Source organism: Palaemon carinicauda, unplaced genomic scaffold (genome assembly GCF_036898095.1).
Source record: "Palaemon carinicauda isolate YSFRI2023 unplaced genomic scaffold, ASM3689809v2 scaffold161, whole genome shotgun sequence".
In the NCBI taxonomy this organism is placed as follows: Eukaryota; Metazoa; Arthropoda; class Malacostraca; order Decapoda; family Palaemonidae; genus Palaemon; species Palaemon carinicauda.
In genome coordinates this window covers 80,846-105,000 of record NW_027169159.1, presented here as the reverse complement: position 1 = coordinate 105,000, position 24,155 = coordinate 80,846, and the positions used below count along the sequence as shown (strand labels likewise).

General features: G+C 38.4%; 1 protein-coding gene across 1 annotated transcript in view; it reads right to left on the bottom strand.

Annotated features, from left to right (window-relative positions):
• LOC137635700 (zinc finger protein 501-like) overlaps nt 1-24,155 on the bottom strand; it is a 59,119-nt gene that overhangs the window by 1,592 nt on the left and 33,372 nt on the right. The window lies entirely within an intron of this gene.

The window sequence follows — 24,155 nt, the reverse complement described above, 5'->3', positions numbered from 1 at the left end:
ACTTTGGCCCTGAACTTAAAAGGGTGGTTTGAAGAGGGAAATTATATTGAGGTACGTTAACTTCCTTCACCTCACGGTCCTTTGGTCTTTCTTCCTTGATAGGGAGGTTTCCGAGGACTTGTTTTCTTGACTGTCAAGAACCCACCTCAAAGACCTTATGTGCTTGCCTCGTGAGAAGAAAAATTTTAGGTAAGTGCTGGTGCTGTGAGCCAAGATATTGCGGCTACGTGGGGGAGGGAGTCTTGGCTCGTTTCTCCACTTTTCCACCACTATTTCCACGTTCTTAAGTGGAAACAAGGATGAGATCTTGACTCAGGGATTTGGATTCCAACGGTGAGGTGTCTCCTTCTTTGGTACCTGCGTTTGGAACCGGGAGATGACAGCGTTGTGCCTCTTCTGAATCAAATTGTCCCAATGGTTCACAGCCTTATGCATCAGGAATTCTATCGCCCTCGCACCACTAAGATCTTAGGTTGTGGCTAGGTACCCATCGGTCCCTGACCAGTGGTCTATCCGAGAAGAGGCCTGAAGTGTAGCCATTCTGTCTTCTTCATGTTCAGGGCATCAGCTGCAGAGAATCCCAGCTGCTGTGCCACCAACTTCTCCAAACTTGAGCCTTGTGCCAAGGCTGAGAAGGCAAGGGGGAAGCGAAGTCCTTGTTAATACTGTACCTCTTTCTCTGGCCCTGAGGGAGTCCCTTTTCACAAAAATTTGCGAGTCGACCTCACTAATGGACTCCAGGGGACTGGCAAATTATGTCAATCGTTACTTTCCTCCCTTTATGAGGAGAGCAAGGAGCATTCTCGATTCCATTAACCATCTGAATGCAGGTGAGAGCCTTCAGGAAGGCGGTCTCGGACTCACCTACCCCCGTGTCTCAGCACACTTAGGGCTAAAAAGTGTGTTAAGTGCACCTGAATAGGAGTCAGAATCATCAGTTCTCATGGGGATGGGGTGGTTGGTTGTCGTCATCAACTAACGACACAGGGGAGCGAGGCTAGGAGAATCTTTGCTATCACAAGCCACCAGAGCAGCTACATCAAGTTGTACTTGCCTCTGATGACAGAGATCTTCCAAAATTTTAGAGCCGAACTCTTTGGAAGAGATCTCTCATTCATTTTTTCACGACTCTTGCCTCCTTCTGACACTTTGCTAGCTGGGTCTTTATGGAAGACTCTACAGGCTCTTGTTTCTTGTGAGAAGCAGCAACGGAAGGTGCGGTAAACATTGGCTCAATCGCTGACAGCCTGAATGTTTCGACATTCGACATCTCCCTCAGAGACCTGAATCCCTTAGGAGTCCTGGGATGGAAAGTGTCCTCTTAGGATTTTGTCCCCTCGGATCAAATTCAATTGGGACGATGTCCAATTTCTCTCATAAATGGTTCAACCTCAATGTCTTAGGCTTGAGCGCTTGTATTTCTAGGTGTGGTTGAAACCCAGAAACGTGTGCAGCCGGAGCACACTTGGGAGTTGGCACCAGAAGACTGCTGGAAGTCTCTGATAGCGGTGGCGAGTTGCAACCTTGGATCTGAGGGGAGTTACGGGCGAGGCCCCTAGACCGACAGTCTTTCTAAGGAAGGGTAGCTGCCATTTTCAGCAATGCCTTGCATAAAGAGGGCATGGTGGCAGAATCAGACATTAAGATTTCTTGCAACACGAGCTTTTCATTACAGCTCGGGCGACGCTGGCTCACGAGCTGAATACACCTGTATTACAGGTCTGCAAGTCAACTGGTCTGTCACAACAGGAGCATGGACCTGGCTTGCTTGCTTTACAACAACAGGTAAAGCAGCCTCATCCATGGGTGGGGGTTGACCTGAGAGTACAAGCAGGTTTCGAGTGGTAGCACTCTCAGTCTAGCCATGTGAAATGAGTGATGATTGCAAATGGCACTCAAGCACAGGTAACTGTATGCACTGGAGACTCAAAAAATCTTAAGAAGCTGCAGTGGTGAGGTGGTCTGCGCACTTGACTGCAGGAGGATTGCATGGACGTTTATCCACGGTCTCGGAAGAACTAGAGCGCTCTGGCGACGAGGCACACTGGCACTTCTGAGCTACCTGGGGATATGGACTCCCAGGTGTAGATATTGGCTCAGGCTTGTAAAAGAGTCTGCCAGTAAACCCCAAAGGGTTGGGAAACTCAGAAGGGAGAGAAGGGTTTCTGTCATGTACCCTAAAGGGAAAATGCGCTTGGGGGAAACCTCTTACGAGCATTACTCAACAGGTCTTCGGTTGGGGGAAAACTTACTTCAAAGGTGGAAAGTCCTGGAGGCACAAGACCGAGCAGGAAGGAATCCTTCCTGTCAGCTTTAGAAGGGGAAGCGGCAAAGCCGATCCCGGCAGGAGCAGAAACACACTCCTCGCTGAGCCCCCGAACTAACCCCTCTAAAAGCCTATCCTTCGTCAGGAACCAGTAAGGCCAAAAGACAGCCACAAGAGATGTGGCAGACTCCTCAAAGGGTAAAGGGGAGAGCATCCACACACGAAGGTTGCCCAAGGGTAAAAGAGCCACTATTTTCACTTGATAGCCCTCCAGAGGAGGCTGAACAAGATTAGAGAGATGGCAGGGTTCCAGGTAAGGGAGAGAAGGAAGTCGGGACTTCTTCGACTTAGAGGAAGACCACAAAGGCAAAGAAACATTTTTTTATTTCTTCTTTCTCCTGTCATATTGCTCCCACTGGGAGGATGGTCACTCCTAACACTCTTTGCATGGAGAATTCTGCGTGCAGGAATTTTCTTTGCACACAGGGCAAAGCTGGTGAGGATCAATCTCCACTTAAGACATCAACAAGCTGCATGAGCGGCCCGCCATAAATTCCTCAAGACACACACATACCTTTCACACCTGAAATGAAAAATTAAATTTTTTACTGGTAGTCCAGAGCGTGGGAGAGAAGTGTGACCTCTCAAACATGGCTGAAATCAAACCTGAGTACAGTAATAGCAAGTGAGAGGGGGGTGGTGCTCCCCCCTACTCACTAGTAACAACCTATACAGTTGTTAACACATCGTCAAAAGTTTTGATAGGAGTATTCCAGCTTTGCTGTTATCTTCTATGTAAAGAAACTATTATCCTTCCCTCTTGACATCCTTTCAGTAGTCAATGGGGAGGAAGGTGGGCATGTATATGATCGTCAGCTGAGTACAGAAATAACACTTTTCAGTATCAAAATTCTATTTATTTCTATGTACCTCCACTGACATTCATATTCCTGCCCCACACACTCTGAAGGAAATGAATCATGAAGAAAACAAGAGGAAATCTAAAACCTAATAGAAAATGCTCATTATTACACCAACCTCACACCTAAGTTTAGTGCCTCACTACTAAACTGTCATAACTAAGGTTATCCTAAATACCTCTTTGGCTAATTAAACTCCAACAATTTTTATTAAAATATATCCAGCTGCTACTATGGTAACAAAGGAAAATCAGGATAATGTTTTGAGACTACTGATTTGGAGAGCTCTAATCAACAGACAAATCTCTTTCATAGGCCATGTATCTGCACTTCTTATACCCTGAAATTTACCTTACAAATCTTTCTTTTGACTTGGAAGAAACTTATTGTGACAAATCTTTAAAACAGAAAATATAAGAATTTGGACAAAGGACGATTTGCCAACCTAATCCAACAAAACCAATTAAAAAAGCCTTAATATCTGCAGTTTTGGCTAAATAGTACATTAATTGTCTTGAATGGGCAAATGCTGTCGTAACTTTTTTCCCAAAGGTGGCATTTAGAAAAATTGGGATAAATTTCTTTTTGTCTTGAATTAATCTTATCTCTAAAAGCAAAAGCAGGAAGATCCCCAGTCGGTTTCAGGAATTTAATATGATATAAATCACAATGTGATTACAAATTCTTGCCTTTGTGTAACGTATCTGCTGCAATATTATATACTTTTTAAAATTTGATATATGTTTTAGAAATTCTCCATGCTCTGTATAGAAAAGTTGAAAAGGCATTCAGTTTAAAGCGATGAAATGTAAAACTGGTGAAATTGAGGCCTACTTTTCTTTCTGAATACTGCAGTATCATACCAGAGTAGGCCTCAATTTCACCAGTTTTACATTTCATCGCTTTAAAATGAATACCTTTTCGACTTTTCTATACAGAGCATGGAGAATTTCTAAAACATATATCAAATTTAATATAGAAATAGAATTTTTACGTATTTACTGTTTGTGTTAGTAGAAAGTTGTTTGCATACATTCCCTCTTTTTGGAGTTAAAAGTGCTGATAGCTGACTGCTTTGATTATACAGTACAAAAGCAAATGAAATTAAAGTTTAGTATATGTCTTTGATATTTAGAGTTGCTTGCCTTCTATTCGGGGGGAAATCCAGAGAAGACTGAAAACCCCAAGCTAACTTTTCTAAGTTTTGTCGGGCAGTTCCGTTTTCTTCTTGAGCAATCTTTGCCAAATTCTTCCCCCAGTTTTGTTCTTGGGACCACCAGATTCCAAGGTAGTAGGAGCTCATGATCAACATTTTTATACTTTTATTATGCAGTGAATATTTAGTCCATTTTGAACAATTTAATTTTAGAAATAAATTTTGGCAATGACTCGGTGTCTTTATATTCGGTTTTTGCAAAGTTTTATCTGATAGAAGCAAGTTTTTATGAGAAATCAACTAGGCATCAAGTGCTGTGGTAACTGTGAGAAATGGTATGAATTTAAATTTAATGTTGGTTTCTTTGCATGAACTTAGTTTAAGTTAAACAGTACCTATATTTTACTCAATAAGAAAGTTTAAGGTTTTTATTGTTATAAAAGACTTTAGTTTAAAAAAAAATGGATAGTGCATATGTTCAGAATCCAATCGAGAAACTCAGTGATTGTCAGATTTCCAGGGGTTAGGATTGGTTACCTTTTAAGAGATTGATACATTAATTAATAGAGATTTTTACTTTCCCTTCACTATCCCACTTCCATCAGTGTTTGTGATTCAGCAATATGAACTCCATGGATTCAAAAGAATAAAATGACAAATTTGGAACAAATTTATATTTTTCCAAACCATACAAACCTAAATTCTCTACTTAAAGGATATATATTTCAGACCGAGCTGGTTTTTATTAATATTATTTATTTTTTATTGATTATCATTCATTATTAATTATTTATCATTTATTATTTATTAATAATCATTTATTACTAACTACTAATTATTATTTATTTATTATTATTTGGTTTTCGTAAAGACCTTGGAGCATGTGATGCTCTTCTTACAATCTCCAATGCTGTATAGAAATCCCTTAATTGTGGCCAGGAAGTTCATATGATTGGCCTTGATTTTAATGTTGCCTTTGACCGCGTTAATCATGAGGCATTATTATTGAATTTTTATGTAATAGATAGCAAAGAGTTGTTGCTGATGGGCACCATAGTGATTATAAGAATGTGATATTTGGTGTTCCTCAGGGTAGTGTTCTTGGCCCATTACTTTTCATGCTATATACACATGGCATGTGGTTTGGCTTAGAAAACAAGCTTGTTGAATATACTACACTCTTTGCATCAATTCCATCTCCTGAATGTAGATCTGGGGTTGCTGAATCCCTTGATAGAGATCTTGCTAAAATTAGTGCATGGTGCAAGGTATGGGGAATAAAGCTGAATCCTGACAAAACTCAAAGTATGATAATACGTATATCAAGGACTGTCTCTCTTCAACATCCAGATCTCAGCATTGGTAATGTTTCTTTAACTTTGTATGACTTAAAATTTTAGGTGTAATTCTCGACAGCAAATTTACTATAGTAAAACACATTAGGTCAGTATCTTCTTCAGTTGCACAAAAAAATTGGCTTATTGAGAAAGCCTTTTAAGATTTTCGGTGATCAATCTATTCTGAAGAAGTGTTTTAATTCATTCTACCTTGCTTCAAGTATTGTTCTCCTGTCTGGTCTTCGGCTGCTGATCCTCATTTTTATTTGTTGGATAGGAACTTACGGTCTATTAAATTCCTTATTAATCTCTAGCACCATCGTTCAATTAGTTCGTTATGCATGTTGCATAAGATTTTTCATAATTCTGATCATCCTTTACATTCAGACCTTCCCGGACAGATCCATCCTGTTTGTAATTCTAGGTATGCAGTTAATTCTAATAGTCAGGCCTTCTCCATCATGAGCTGAGGCTCAATACTACACAGTATTACAGAAGTTTTATTCTAGCTGTGACCAAGTTCTAGAATGATCTTCCTAATCGAGTAGTTGAATCGGTAGAACTTCAAAAGTTCAGACTTACAGCAAATGTTTTTATGTTGAACAGGCTGACATAAGTCTTTTACAGTTTATACATGAAATATCTCTTTTGCTGTTGTTAATGTTTTTAAAATATATTATTAATTGTAAATTATTTCTCATAACGTTTATCTATTTTCTTATTTCCTTTCCTCAATGGGCTGTTTCCCTGTTGGAGCCCTTAGTCTTATAGCATCTTGCTTTTCCAACTAGGGTTATAGCTTAGCTAATAGTAACAATTATAATAATAATAATAATAATAATAATAATAATAATAATAATAATAATAATCTATCATCATCACCATCATAACAACAACAACAACAACAACAATAATAATAATAATAGTAATAATAATAATAATGATTATTATTATTATTATTATAATATGCTAAGCTACAACCCTAGTTGGAAAAGCAGTATGAGATAAGCTCAAGGGCCCCAACAGAGAAAAATATCCCTGTAAGGAAAGAAAATAAGGAAATACATAAACTACAAGAGAAGTAAGGAACAATCAAAATAAAACATTTTAAGAACAGTAACATTAATATAGATCTTTCATAAAAAAACTATGAATAGATATTTATGTCAGCCTGTTCAACATAAAACATTTGCTGTAAGTTTGAACATGTAGCCATAAAATCTTTCACGCGAGGTGTCAAAGACCCACCACTAGTCAGCAGAAGTAGTGGTGGTCGACCAACCTACCCGTCCCTTTTGATTGCAGACAGGACTTCTAGTCTAGAGGGAAGGTGATGGCAGGACAATTATGTGTAAAGAACTTAAGTTTCTGTAGTTTGTAAAAAATACAAATTACTTCAAAATTTGTCATTTGTTCCTTCAAAAATACAAACCTTCGTTCTTTAATTATGAAAATCCAGTTGGCTGGTCACAATTGCCACGTGATACAAATCTCAGCTTGATAGCGTGTAATTGATTGAGTGATTGATTTGAAATTCTTTGGCATCCTGACATCAAAGATCATTGACACCAACATCATTAGTTATATAGAATAAAAGAGTATTCAATATAAAACCATTAAACTAAAGATGTCCTTATAAAATCTAAATAGCTTTCAGAAGACCTGCTTCTGAAATAAATCTAAAAATACTGCTAGCGTAGAAAAACATATCCTGCCCAAGAATTTCAGCAAGGATGAACCTGCCATCTTCACGTCGAGCCTCAAACAGATATCTATTTCTTTCAGCATTATAAGTGAAGCATTCAATCAATAATGCCTCCGTCAAGAGTAACAAGCATTCTTTGTATTATTGCTGGTGCTGGCCAGTTAGTAGAGCCTCGTGTATCAACCAAGTGTGACCAATGTGGAGACGACAGAGAGTAGTTTCCCATTTTCAGGGCATAATGTAATACCTCTAAGAAGATATAACATTTGTTATTCCTCTCATCTTATTTTTAACTAAACTATTCCAATGCTCTTGCCTATTATTATAAATCAAATTCTTAAAGCTAGGTAAAAAAATAATTGCAGAGAATGTGAAACCTTCTTCAATACAAATCAGATGCCGCATTATTTGCCAATAAATTTGCCTTCTCATCTCCCAGACACAACTGCATGTGGCGGAAACCAACAAAATCAAACTGTTATACCTCTCAGTCCAATAATACATTTTTTTTTAAACTAAAGGCTTGCTGAAATAAAAAAATCTCTAATGCTTGTAGGACACTTGTTCCATCACTAAAAATGGTAAAATTGCCCTCATCTTTTAATGCTATTTCTTCAATAGCAGTTAGTTTGCCATATAATTCTACTATTAATATGGAAGATACTATACCATGACTCCGATGCCAACATCAGATTTGGAGCAATCAATATACTGTCTATAAAAATCAATTCCCTATATACTTCAATGTGTTCCATAAAATGAGACCTGGCTTCCAAGTCAGTCATATTCTTTTTTTATACCAATAAAATATTTACAATTTCCATGGAGGCGTTGGTGATATCTAGAATGTGAGCACTTTATTTCTAGCTATATCTGGACTGTCTACTAATGTTTTAACCCAGAAATCTTGAGGTTGAGATTTATGTGCAACTCAAAATATCTATAATGCCTTACAAGGTTTGCAGTCTGAAAGGCTGAAGAATTAAGAAGTCTTTGCAACCTAACCCATACCGAGCAACAGAAGACTTTCAATAAAGATCTAAAGGTAATTCTCCAGCCTCACAATGAGGTTTGGGATAGGATAGATTCTCAAGGGTTCTGTGGCTAATCTGATAGCAGTATGGTGTATGGAATCTAAAATCTTTAATTAACTTGGGGTAGGTGAGGAGAATCATAGCTAGTTTTTGGAGAAAAAATTAAAGCTTTGTATAACTTTAAGATAGTTCTACAGTTTGCCCCCCTATGATGTATGTGACAAAACTTTTAAAAGATTCGGCCTAAAGACATTTTACTTTTAAAGCTTTCGCGTGAGGAATCTATGTCAGCCTGCAATCAAATATTAATCCTAAAAATCTAGCTTCACTTACACATGAGATCTGTTGACCTTTAATTATTCTTATTATTACTTGTTAAACTACAACCCTAGTTGGAAAAGCAGGATGCTATAAGCCCAGGGACTCCAACAGGTCAAATAGCCCGGTGAGGAAAGGAAAATGAAATATTTTAAGAGTAACATCATTAAAATAAATATCCTATATAAACTATAAAAACTTGAAGAAAAAAAACAAGAGGAAGAGAAATAAGATACATAGTGTGCTCCAGTGTACCCTCAACCAAGAGAACCCTAACCCAAGACAGTGGAAGACCATGGTACAGAGGCTATGGCACTACCCAAGACTAGAGAACAATGGCTTGATTTTCGAGGGTCATTCTCCTAGAAGAGGTGCTGACCATAGCTAAAGAGTCTCTTCTACCCTTAACAAGAGGAAAGTGGCCACTGAACAATTGCAGTGCAGTAGTAACCCCTTGAGTAAAGAAGAATTGTTTGATAATCTGTGCTTTCAGGTGTATGAGGACAGAGGAGAATATGTAAAGAATAGGCCATACTATTCTGTGTTTATATGTAGGCAAAGGGAAAATGAACCGTAGCTAGAGAGTAGGAACCAATGTAGTAATGTGTGGCCAGTCAAAAGACCCCATAACTCTCAGGATCTGGATGATCTCCCTGAATACAAGAGAAATGTACAACAACGTTTTTGTTTTTGCTTGTCAAAAACTTAAATCCATTCACATCAGCCCAGTGAATAATTCTGTCAATGGAGAGTTGTAGTTTTCTCTCAACCTTAGCCATTCTACCTCCAGCAAATGATATGGAGAGATCATCAACAAATAGTGTTGAGAGAATATTTTGAGGAACAATAGCTGCGAATATTCGATTAATAGCTAATACAAATAGGGTTTACACTCGGCCCACTACCTTGGAAAACTCCTTCCTGACATTTCCTCTCTAACAGTTCCATCTACTATAACTTAAAAAAATCTGTGAAACAAATGCTTGAATGAACAATGGTGGCTCTCCTCTCAATCTCAAATTATTAATGGCTTTAAGTATACCCTGTCTTCATGCAGTATCATATGCTTTTTCAAGCTAAAAAAAAATTGTTACAAGGTGCTGTTTGGAAGCAAAGGTTTCACAAACGAGGACTCAAGTCGTAACAACACATAAGTCGTTGAGTCCATTTTCTTAATGCATACTGGATAGGTGATAAAAACCTTTTTCTCTTGATACCGCATCAGTCTTGCATTGATCGTTGTCTCCATGATATTACAAAAACAAGATGTCAATAATTTGTTGCTAAAAACTTTTCCTTACCAGGTTTTGTAAATGCTAAAATAATGGGGAGTTCCCAAACCATTTGATAACTATGATCATGCCATATTCTGTTAATAATGGTTAAACAGGTACATGTTTAATCATTGCATATAGAATTCCATCTGGTCCATGGGCTTTATCATTATAAGTAGTAAGTCCAGAATCAAATTCCCTTTCAGTAAAAGGAGCATTGCAAGATTCCTCCTTTTCTGTTACAAAATTTAGCATTTCCCGTTCTTCAATGCTTATATACTGGTGACCAGGAGCTGCTTCACACTTGCATGATACATTGGAGAAAGGATTGGCCAAGGCATTACTTACATTAGTTGTTCCAATCACATACTGACCATTCACCTTCAATACTGGCTGTGGGTAAATTTGCCTGCAGCAATCCATTTTGCTTTTCTCTGTACAGAGGATGGTGGCGTTCTACTGTTGACTGAGGAAACAAATATATTTTTTTGTATATTATAAAATTTTCCTCTTTACAGGGTTTACGCAATCTATTTACAAGATTTTTTATGGCTCGGTGCATGACAGTTAGTTCTGAAAACTACCAGGGGACTGGTCGTCATTTGGGTAACCCTGTTGTTTTGGAAATCAAATTGACTACTGCTGTATGGAGATTGATTGATTGATTGATTTAAAGTTTTCAGGCATCCTGACATCTGAGGTCATTGACGCCGGTAACATTTAATTTATGTATACAAAAATAAAAGATAAAATAAAATAAAAAATAAAAGAGTATTCAATTAAAATCATAAAAGTTGAATGTAATAAAAGTTAAATATTTTTCAGAAGACCTGCTTCTGAAATAAATCTAAAAATGCCACTTGCATGGTAGGACACATCATTTCCAAGAATCTTGGCAAGGATGAACCTGCCACCCTCACCTCGAGCCTCAAACAAATATCTATTCCGCAAGTTGTTATAATTGGGGCATTCGGTCAACAAATGCCTTACTGTTAGAGGTACTAAGCAGTCATCACAATACGGTTGGTGTTGGCCCTTCAGCAGAAACTCGTGTGTCAACCGAGTGTGACCAATACGGAGACGACAAAGAGACGTCTCCCATTTTCGGGGCATCATATTATACCTCCAAGGAGATATGTCATTTGTTATCTCTCGCATTTTATTGCCATCTTGACTATCCCATTGCTGTTGCCATTTATTGCAAACCAAGTTCTTGATGACAGGTAAGAAATCATTACAGGCAATGGGATACCTTCTTGGCAGCAACTCGGATGCAGCCTCCTTAGCCAGTGAATCTGCCTTCTCATTCCCAGACACACCTACATGTGCTGGAACCCAACAAAATTGAACTGTTATACCTCTTCGTCCAATAATGAGAAGCCATTCTAAAATCTTTAAAACTAGAGGGTTATTAGAATTAAAAACTTCCATAGCTTGAAGGACACTCCTTGCATCACTAAAAATTGTAAAATTACCCTCCTTCTCCAATGCTATTTTCTCAATAGCGGTTATTATGCCATACAGTTCGGCAGTAAATATGGAAGCGGTCAGAGGAAGTGCACCTCTACAATTAAAACCATTACTATGTACTCCAAATCCAACGCCAGCATCAGATTTGGAGCCATCAGTATAGATAAAAGTTGATCCTCTATGTTCTTTAACATGTTCATTAAAAAGAGACCTGGCTTCTAGGTCTGACATATTCTTCTTATCTCCAATAAAATATTTACAAAAAGATATCTCTGGTAACTTCCATGGAGGCGTTGATGATACCTTGAATGGAAGTACCTTATTTCTAATTATATCCAGACTATTTAATAATCGTTTCACCCGAAAGCCATAGGGTTGAGGAGATTTTGGGTGCAACTCAAAGTATGATGCGTGTCTTACAAGGCTTGCAGTCTGAAAGGCTAGAGAGTTAGGGAGTCTTTGCAATCTAAACCAATACCGAAGAACGGAAGACATTCGGTAAAGGTCTAGAGGTAACTCTCCAGCATCAACAAGGAGACTTGGGATAGGCGAGGTTTTAAAAGCTCCAGTAGACAATCTAATACCTGCATGATGTATCGAGTCTAATATTTTTAACCGGCTTGAGGTGGCTGAAGAATATACCTCACAACCATAACTAATTTTGGAAAAAATCAAGGCCTTGTATAATTTTAAAATAGTACTGCGGTCTGCCCCCCATGCTGTATGGGATAATACTTTTAAGATATTCAGAGCTTCAACACATTTAGCTTTTAATGCTTTTAAGTGAGAAACCCATGTAAGCCTACAATCAAATATCAAACCTAAAAATTTAGCTTCTCTTGCACATGGTATCCGTTGACTTTTAATGTATATATCCGGGTCTGGATGTACTCCCCGGATACGACAAAAATGGACAATGGTAGTTTTACTTGTCGAGAACTTAAATCCATTCATGTCAGCCCACTGGATAATTTTATTAATCGAGAGTTGGATTTTTCTCTCAACCATTGCCATTTTAGTGCCAGCAAATGATATTGAGAGATCATCCACAAATAATGTTGAGAGAACATCCTGGGGAATGGCTGAGGATATCCCATTAATTGCTAGTGCAAAAAGGGTTACACTCAGCACACTACCCTGAGGAACTCCTTCTTCCTGGCACTTACTCTCTGATAGAGTTTCCCCCACTCTCACTTGAAAAACTCTACGTGAAAGAAATGCCTGAATAAATAGTGGCAGCTCTCCTCTCAATCCCAATTCATGAATGGTTTTAAGAATACCATATCTCCATGTGGTATCATATGCCTTTTCAAGGTCAAAAAATACTGTAACATGGTGCTGTTTGGAAGCAAAGGCTTCACAAATAGAAGACTCTAGTCGTATCAACACATCAGTCGTTGAGTGCATTTTTCGGAATCCACATTGAATCGGTGATAAAATACCTTTCTTTTCAAGGTACCACACCAGCCTTGCATTGACCATCTTCTCCATGATTTTACATAAACAAGATGTCAATGCAATTGGACGATAGTTTGCTGCTAAAGACTTGTCTTTACCGGGTTTTAAAAAGGCTAAAATAATGGCTAGTTCCCAAACACTTGGGTAACTATGATCATGCCATATTCTATTAATAATACTTAAAATAAATAGCTTTGTATTAAAATGTACATGTTTAATCATTGCATATGGAATTCCATCGGGTCCAGGGGCTGTATCATTGCAATGAGCAAGTGCGGAATCAAATTCTCTTTCAGTGAAAGGAGAATTATACGACTCTTCCCTTCTTGTTGCAAAATTTAAAATTTTCTTTTCTTCAGTGCTCCTATACTGGTGACCAGGGGCTCCTTCACACTTGCTGGATACATTTGAAAAATGATTAGCCAGGGCATTGCTAACATCATTTGCTTCGGTTACATACTGGCCATTCACCTTCAACACTGGTGGTGGGTTGGGGGTGAATTTGCCAGCTATCTTTTTTACTTTCCTCCACACAGCAGATGGTGGTGTCCTACTGTTAATGGAGGAAACAAAAGACATCCATGACTGGCGCCTTGCTTCTTTCATGGCACGACGGAACTGTGCTCTACATTTCTTGTACATAATTAAATTCTCATCAGTTCTGCGTCTACGCAATCGTGTTAGAGATCTCTGTGGAGGGCAGTTAGTTCTGAAGACCACCACGGGACGGGTCGTCGTTTGAATAACCCTGTTGTTTTGGGAATTGAATTGACTCCTGCTGAATGGAGAGTTCCATTCAGTAAGTCTATGGCATCATCGATATTTTCAACTTGTCCTGCATCCCCCTCAATTTCGCTTAGTTCACGAAATTTATCCCAGTCCGCCTTGTCAAGATTCCATCGTGGCGATCCCTGTAAAGGTGGACCATTGTTGGTGTTTATAATGATTGGTGCGTGATCACTAGTATGCCAATCATCTAATGTTCTCCAATCAAAGTCGAGAAGGCAATTAGAGCTTACGATTGATAGGTCAATACATGACAAGGTACCTGTCTGGACATGAAAGTGTGTGGGCTCTCCTGTATTAAGGAGTCCCACATCTTCATTTTCCACAATTGATGATATGATATTTCCCCTCGTGTTTGCTAAAACATCACCCCACAAAGGGTGTCTACCATTCAAATCTCCAAGTAAAAGGAAAGGTTGAGGGAGTTGTTGAATCACCTCCACTAAGTTGTCATACAGAATGTTATCATTTGGAGGCAAGTACAGAGAACAAATTGTATATTTTCGCCCTATGTCGATCTGTACAACCACTGCCTGCAGAGGTGTACGAATAGACAGAGAAACTTGGGGAACATCTCGACGAACGTATATGAGACTTCCGCCATGGCTCCCCACTTGGTGATCATATGGTGTCCTATAACTAATGTATTCGCGAGGGCAAGGGGTATTATGATCAAGTTTGCTCTCCTGTAGACAAATAATCATGGGGGAATGCTCATGAATAAGGAGCTTAAGTTCTTCATATTTGGCCCTTAAACCCTGACAATTCCATTGCAAAATGGAGGAAAAAACTATGGTTTATAATTTGGTAGACCCCTTGGGTGGAGTCTTCCCATTAGCAGTGTTTGATCTAACACTATTTTTTGGTGGTTTTATTAAAGAGGGTCTTGATAGATTGGGTTTAGAATTTATGATTTTCTTTTTGTCTTTTTGATCTGATTGTTGAGGAGGTTGGTGGACCTCCACTTGAATTTCCGATTTATTTAAATTGACTTCCAGATCAGAAATATCAACTGACAAATCATCATACTTATTTGACGTCGTAATTTTGATATTTCTTATGGAGGGGGGCGAGAGAGATGGAGGTCTCTCTCTTTTCCGATTAGTAGGTTTTGAGCTACCAGGTTTTTGCACCTTCCCCAATACAGGTGCACCTGGTAACTTGGTGTCAGGTGGCATCTCCATCAAATCAGGCAAGGACATGGCCTGGGAGAGGTTAGTATTATTGCTGGTAATGGGGGACGAAGGCTGTACAGAAATGGGCAATGACCCATTTTTAATACGCTGTGGCAAAGCCTCAGAAGGCGATATGATTACCTTGTCATGCAGTACTTTATTATCAGAGGTTGTATTTCTTTTCTTAGGATTACTGGCAGTGCTAGGTGGGGTTGCTGTCTCCTGTGGTAAATTTACCTTTGATTTTAAGGCCTTTGCATAGCTGGTTGATTTATTCAACAATCTTTTTGCATGTCCCACACTTATGTGTTCTAAACTTGATTTGTTTAGGGCAGCTTCCTCCAACTTATACAGTTCGCATCTCCTATCAGTTGATTTATGATTCAAATTGCAATTTGAACACCTGGCCTCAAGTGTACATTCTCCATGATAAGTTTTGGAGCAAATACCACACAATTTTCCATTTTTACAAACTTTGGATGGGTGTCCAAATTTAAAACAATTAAAACATTGCAGGGGCTTTTGTTTGAAAGGCCGAACTTTAATCCTTTCATTTTCAATAAAAATATGGAAAGGTACATCAGCATCCTGGAAAGTGAGTATAATCATTGAAGTTCCAGGAATCTTATGCACTTTCCATACATTTAATGGACACATAGAAAGTATCTCCTCCTCTGTAAATTCGTATAGGTCCTTATTAAAGACCACTCCCCTTCCATAACTAAAATTAAGATGAGGTTTCATTTCCAATGTAATTTCATCACTGCCTGTCTGTAAGTTAGACAGTATTGCAGACTGAGTCGAAGATTTGGCATGGATGAGATAACTGTTCTTCCCAAAACGAGATATATCTCCAGGTGCTATGGTTCCTACTTTTTTTTGGATAAACTTACATATCTTAAAATAATTCCCTATTATCCCTTTAGGTTCAGCTAAGAGCCACATTGGTGGTTTGGGTTTTCTCTGTGAAGGCATGGGTACATTTATATCTTTTTCAAACCAATCAGCAGGTTTGTACACATCCAATTCCTTTGGGACCTTATCACAAAGAGTTCCCATGATGTTCAATTCGTTAATTTTGATACTACTAATATTACTTATGGCATTAAACGCCTCATCGTGACTTTCAAAAGATATCCAAGAGTCCCATTTTTCATCTCCAAGTCTCATCCTTATTTCCTTTATCAATCCATAGCACTCAAATGCTCTATATATATCATCATAATTTGTCTCTAATGGGATTTGGGAAACATGAAGGAATCGTAGTTTCCCTGTGTTACCCAAATTGCTAGATTTTTTAACATCAGTAGAGTGGTCCTTTTTAGTTCGAAGGTCGTCAACAGAGTTTTCCTTAATTACAGTAGCAGAAGTCGTCAACAGTGCCGGGGGGGAGTCAGCAAATCCAGGGGATGGGGAGTCAGTATTTGAAGGGTCCATATTTAAGGATGGGATTTTCAGGTTTTTTGTTGTTTTGTTGGGGTACCTGCTTGAGAATTATAAGAAAGTATCATACGTTGGAAAGGAAATTTGCATTCTCCACTATCGGCACAATGAGAGTATATTTCCCCGATGGTCCACTCCATACCCTACCCGAAGGATAGCATCAAAACAGATATAGAGGCACAGGTGTAAGCTAAACCCGCCTGTTAGGACTGAGACCAAAGTAATATGGAATCATCCTCCCCATATCTGTAATGATGGGCTTCCGGCCAAAAGCCAAGAGTCCCACCTCAAGGATTGGATCCCCCTGGATTCCGATGACCCAACCCTTGAGAGTAGTTCCGCCAAAAAGGTCCAAACCATCTTTGGGATGGCTGAGATCATCCAATACTCTCATATATAGCTTTGAATGCGAATACCTCCCAACCGTGATCCCTTCTCCCATTCATCTAAGCAGGCAGTAATAACGAATGTGGAAATATCCACGCCATTTAAATAAAATAGAAAAAAAAATAGATAAATAAATAAATGAACAAATACAATAAATAAATATATATATATATGCATACATCTACATATATATATAACTAAGAAAAATAATAATCATAGGGATAGGACAGCAAGATGAAAGAAAGTTGATAAAATTAAGAGAAGGTCGAAGTAATATTAAGCAGAAGAAAAAGATGAAAGAGAGAAATTTAGATTCGAACTGGGGGAGCAATTTCCCGAAGTTCGAGAGCCCTCTTGCCCGTCACCAAGATTCAGCACGGGAATGAAATGCCGTGCTGAAGCTCAATGACTTCATCAAGGCATTCTCTCATTAAGAGGGTGCTGTATGGAGAGTTCCATTCAGTAAATCTATGGCATCATCAACACTTTCAACTGATCTGCATTCCCTTCGATTTCAATTAGCTCCGAAGTCTACACCAGTCTGCCTTGTCAAGGTTCCATCTTGGCGATCGCTGTAAAGATGGATTATTCTTGTTTTTTATAATGACTGGCGCATGATCACTGGTATGCCAGTCATCTAATGTTCTCCAACTGAACTCAGAAAGGCAGTTGGAGACTGAAATTGAAAAGTCAATGCATGGCAAGGTACCTATCTAGATATGACATTACATAGGGTCTACTTTATTAAGGAGTCCTACATCTTCATTCACCAAAACGGATGATATAATATTATCCCTTTCGTTTGCTAAAACATCGCCCCATAAAGGATGTCTACCAATCAAATCTCCCAGTAGGAGTAAAGGTTGAGGGAGTTGTTGAAACACCTCTACTAAATTATCATACAAAATTATATCATTTGAAAGTAAAGGTAAGTAAAGAGAGAAAATTGTTTGGGGGAACATCTCGATGAACGCAAGATGCAGACAAAGCTAATGTATTAGTTATTATGTACAAAATCACTTATTTAGAAAAGATGTATACACTTTCATCAGATTTTTCCACTCATACAAAAACTTAAAATCTATCTTAAAACAAGAAAAATCCTTAATTGGTGCCTTTACCTCTACTGGTCCGTCTTTGCCTTATTTATATGGTTTAATTAAAACCCATAAAACAGGAAATCCAATCAGACCAATTATTTGTGCAACAGGTTCCATTAACTATAAATTCTCAAAATATTCAGTCAAATTACTTTCCCCAATTATAGTATCTATTTCAGCCTCTCATATAAAAGATTCTGTTGAACTTTGCGAAAAATTACAAAATGTTAACTTGATGTCCAGCCATATATATATATATATATATATATATATATATATATATATATATATATATATATATGTATATATGTATATATGATATATATTATATATATATATATATATATATATATATATCTATATTATATATAGATATATCTACATATATATATATATATATATATATATATATATATATATATATATATATATATATATATATATATATATATATATATGTGTGTGTGTGTGTGTGTGTGTGCATATATATATATATATATATATATATATATATATATATATATATATATATATATATATATATATATATATATATATATATATATCTACTGTATCTATATCTCTCTCTCTCTCTCTCTCTCTCTCTCTCTCTCTCTCTCTCTCTCTCTCTCTCTCTCTCTCTCTCTCTCTCTCTCTCTCTATATATATATATATATATATATATATATATATATATATATATATATATATATATATATATATATATATATATATATACACAGTATATGTATATATATCTATATATATATCTATATATATGTATCTATATATACGTATATATATGTATATATACATATATACTGTATATATATACAGTGGAACCTCTACATCCGAACGTATCTACATCCGAATTTTCCAACATCCGAAGTAAAATTCGAGCAAATTTTTGACTCTACACCCGAATTTTATTTCGACACACGAAGTAAGCAATTTTCGTCGTACGGTTGTATCCGAATTTTTCGACACGCGAAGTACAATTCGAACACGTTCCGACTCTACACCCGAATGTTTTTTTCGACACCCGAAGTAAACAATACTCATATGCGTAGTCGGTGCTCATAGCGCCTGAAGTGTTTTTTATTTCCGCCGATAGAAGGCAGCACATCGACCTCGGAGGGACGCTCAATTAGCGCGGCTTGGGTCAGTCCTCTGTTCTCGTCGGCTTCTTGCGGTTGTGCTCTGTGCGTTCTGATATTAACTGTGTTTTAATCGTGATTTTTTACGTGCATCCATTAACGATAATTTACGTAAAGTATGGGTCCCAAGAGGCTTAGTTTTGCCAGTGGTAGTGGTAGTGGTGAGAAAAGGAAGAAGGAAATGCTTTCTATAGAAATTAAGCAGGAAATTATTGAAAAACATGAGCGTGGCATCCGCGTGAGTGAACTTGCTAAACAGTATGGCCATAATATGTCGACGATCTCGACAATCCTTAAACAGAAGGAAGCTATTAAAGCAGTGAAACCTTCTAAGGGGATCACTATAATTTCCAAACGCCGTACCCCTATCATAGAAGAGATGGAACGACTTCTACTAGTGTGGATTAAGGATAGAGAGATCGTTGGCGACACCATCAGCGAAACCGTTATCTGCGAGAAGGCGCACGCCATCTTTACGGACTTGAAGGAGGAGAGCTCTGGGGGTGATGCTGGGGAGAGTTCAACCGAGCCTTCCTCAGATGATTTCAAGGCATCTCGTGGCTGGTTCGAGAAATTTAAGAAACGGTCCGGGATTCATTCAGTTGTTCGCCACGGAGAGTCTGCTAGTGCGGACACAAAGGCTGCAGCTGACTTTGTTAAGAACTTCGAAAATATCGTAAAGGAAGAAGGCTACGTAGAGCAGCAGGTGTTCAATTGTGATGAAACCGGGCTGTTTTGGAAGAAGATGCCGAGTCGAACCTACATCACTGCCGAAGAGAAGAAATTGCCTGGGCATAAGCCAATGAAGGATCGGTTGACTCTTGCTCTATGTGCCAACGCTAGCGGGGACTTTAAAGTCAAGCCCTTGCTTGTTTACCATTCTGAAACCCTAGGGCCTTTAAAGCACACAACGTCGATAAGGATCAGCTTCATGTTTTCTGGCGATCCAACTCGAAGGCCTGGGTCACTAGGCAATTCTTTGTGCAATGGGTAAACCAAGTTTTTGGCCCTTCTGTAAAGAAGTATCTTCATGAACAGAAATTGCCTTTAAAGTGCCTGCTATGCCTTGACAATGCACCCGCTCACCCCCCCCCGGACTTGAAGATGATATCTTCGATGAATTCAAGTTCATAAAGGTGCTGTATCTTCCACCAAATACCACCTCTATCCTCCAGCCCATGGACCAGCAAGTCATCTCTAATTTTAAGAAGCTGTACACCAAGCACTTATTCAAGCAGTGCTTTAATGTCACGCAAAGCACCAACTTAACTTTGCGTGAATTTTGGAGGGGCCACTTCAACATCGTGCACTGCTTGAAGATCATAGATCAGGCTTGGGTGGGATTAACTCGACGGACCCTCAATTCTGCATGGAAGAAGCTGTGGCCTGATGCAGTTGCTCCCCGAGATTTCGAGGGTTTTGACCCCGAACCTGATCCCGTGGTCGGTGCAGCAGAAGCCGTAGAGGAAATCGTCTCCCTTGGCAAGTCCATGGGTCTGGAGGTAGACGCAGATGACGTTACGGAACTCGTTGCCGAACATCACGACGAACTGACGACGGATGAGCTCAAGGAACTCCATGCTATGTCGGATCACATGAGTGATGACGAGGAAGAGAGCGAGGAGGTAGAACATGTGTTAGGTTCAGCGCAAATAAAAGAGGTGTTAGGAAAATATCAAGACGTGGTCGACTTCATCGACAAATACTATCCAAAGAAATTGCAGGTTTGTCGTGTAGTTTCTCAATTCGATGATGTTTGCCTAACTCACTTTCGAAACATTCTGAAAAGCCGTACCAAGCAATTATCTATCGATGCTTTCTTTAAAAAACTGCGAAGCGAACTCGCGATGAAGAGGATGTAAGTGAACCGAAGAAAACGGCAAAGAGTGAAGCGGAAGAAAGTGAAACACAGAAAACGGAAAAGAGTGAAGCAAAAGAAATTCAGTCAATTTTAAATGTAAGTGATAGTGATTAAAATTACGTAATCATTAAAGAGAAAAAAAGAAAATGTAAAAAAAAAATATAAAATATAAAAATAAAAAAAAATAAGCTAAGTTATGTTAAAGTTCACTTAGTGTAAGTTAGAATAAGTTACGGTAGTGTTACGTTTATCATAGTTAACCTCTCTACCTCCTCGCCGTCCGTCCGTCTCCTCTCTCCTCTCTGCGTAGCAAAGACGAACAACACCTGCGCTGGAGTTTCTAAGGTAAAGTGACGCTAAAAACCTGTTACTTATTTATCAATTTTTTGCTAATTCTTCTTATTTACATGTCTATTCTTCTTATTTACATGTCTATTATCTAATTTAGTGTTCATTATTCTCATGGGAAAATTATGTGTAGTAGTTTATTAAGAAGTTATCATAGGTTTTTGGGCTCAACCACGGATTAATCCTATTTCAATGTATTCTTATGGGAAAATTCGTTTCGACATCCGAACAATTTCTACATCCGAAATTGGTTCTGGAACGGATTAAATTCGTATGTAGAGGTTCCACTGTATATATATATATATATATATATATATATATATATATATATATATATATATATATATATATATATATATATATATATATATATATATATATATATATAAACTTATATATATCTATATAGATCTATATATATATAAATATATCCAAATATATATATATATATATATATATATATATATATATATATATAATATATATATATATATATATATAAACTTATATATATCTATATAGATCTATATATATAAATATATCCAAATATATATATATATATATATATATATATATAACGGATTTTGAGCGAAGCGAAAAATCTATTTTTGGGTGAGATAGCCATGGCGTCCTGATGGAAGGTTCCTGTTTGGTAGCTTCCTTGGGTATAAGACTACTAAGATATTCCCAGAGAATTTAACCACAGGTTATCACAGAATTCTAACTTCTGGAGCGAGTATCTCAAAGGTTTCCCTTTAAGACATCGTAATACAACAGGGGACACGCATTTCTGGTCGTGCCACATAGCTATCTCCACCCCGAACAGAGTTAACGCTTCGGTGTGTAAGGGCTGAGAATAGCTGGGAGCCGTTCCACAGCTAATCTCACTCGTGGCTACTACTGATACTCGAGACGTAAACAAACGGACGCCATTGCTCTAATGACGTCACGCGCGTCTTTATCCTGGCGCCAGTTGCTGCCCATCACCATGATACAATTGTGTAGGGTGGGAGCAAACTGAACGAAGTAGTAGGGAGGGTCCATCAGGACGCCATGGCTATCTCACCCAAAAATAGATTTTTCGCTTCGCTCAAAATCCGTTTTTTGGGCTCAAGCCATGGCGTCCTGATGGAAGAGTACCAGAGAATCAATGTATCGTGGTAGATTTTCCCCCAGAGTTAAGTGCCTAGGCATTGACAAAACAGCAAAGTAATCTTAGGTAAGAACCATAGGAACGAAATATCCTGCCCCCCATTGGTAGGAAGTTCCCATGGGCTATGCCGACGTCAAAGTGGTATTGAAGGGCTATTCATCTTGACAGAAGAACTTTTAAGAGCTTAGAGATGAAGCAGAATGTTTGATATTTGTATAGGAACATTCTGAAGTAGGCCAGTGGTGGTTGGGCACTGTGTGTAGAGTTCATCTCCTGATTATCAGAAGTAAGTATTCGTGTAGGAACCTTACTGAGGCAAGGTGAATATAATTTAGGAATAGACATCCTAAATTCTTCATGACCATAAGAAAGGAGGAATAAATAAAACTATGACAGTATGTATTTCATAGTAAGTAGGAGCTGAAAGAGACGCATAAGTAATAAAATAGAAATTTTATTTCACAATGCAGAAATTAAATAATTTACAGCAAAAGTAAAGTTCATTTACAGTAATAATAATGTACATAGAAATAAAGGCTTGCTCTTGAATCTGAAAGGGAATTTCAGGATTAGTAGGTACTCGTTCTCGAGGAACGCAAGTCTTTAAATAACACATCATGCTCAAGGCATGCGGCACTTGTGTAACACTATGACATTTCACCTGGGATAAGAACAGTTATAAAAGCACTAAGTGTTTTTAGACATCACTATGAATCACTCGAGGGTCAACATAGGCACCCGAAGAGTTAGAGTCCCAAGTAACTCACTGTTCTACGCAGAGTTAGGTGCAGGTTTCATAACACTACCTGCGGCTACCACAAAATGTTTGATTTCGTGCACTTGTTTCGCATAATGTTTAAAGAAAACTCGCGAGGACTTCCAGCCCGTAAAGTTTTTAAGGCTCTCAAAGTCCATGCTCTGAAAGAAGTTCAGAGAAGATGCCACTTTTCTAGGATCATGACCAGCGGGTGTACTGTTCGGATCCGCTCTGCGAATGAAGTAGGTGATTTTCGCTCTTAATTGTTTCAGTGACAGGTCGCTGCCCGATGTTTCTCCTTTGAAGAGTTGGCCTCCACCAAAGTTTGAAGTTCTGCGAAGATAGACCTTGAGGCTCTCTACTGGACATAGAGAGACATCCTCCTTCAGGGGGCATATTCTCCAAGGGCCCCATCTTTTGGTGGGTAATTCATTTTTGGCGAGAAACGTCGGATCAGGGGAGAGGGTCACTTCTCCTGAATCAGCAAACAGGATGTGTCCCTCTTCTCTTGATAATGCCACTATTTCGCTGACTCGAGCTCCCGAGGCGAGAGCAAATAAAAATATAACTTTCTGAGTCAGATCCTTGAGGGGGCATGAATCATTGTCCAAGTTGGAGGCGAAATGGAGCACCTTGTCTAGTGACCAGGAGATCGGTTTCGGAGGGGGTGCTGGGCGTAGGCGAGCACATGCTTTCGGCAGTTTGTTAAAGATGTCGTTGGACAGATCAATTTGGAAAGCATATAGAATTGGTCTAGTCAAAGCCGATTTGCAGGTTGAAATCGTATTGGCTGCTAATCCTTGTCCATGAAGGTGAATGAAGAAGGACATACAGAAATCAATGGTGATTTCTTTAGGATTTTTTGCTTTAACAAAGGAGACCCATTTCCTCCAGGATGATTCATATTGCCGTCTCGTGGATTCGGTCTTGTATTCCTCTAGGAAGTCTAGACTTTTCTTCGAGATCCCAAACCTCTTCTTTGCGGCAAGGGAGAGAAAATCATGAGATGAAGGTCCTTGATTTTCGATGATGAAGCGAAGACAGTCGACT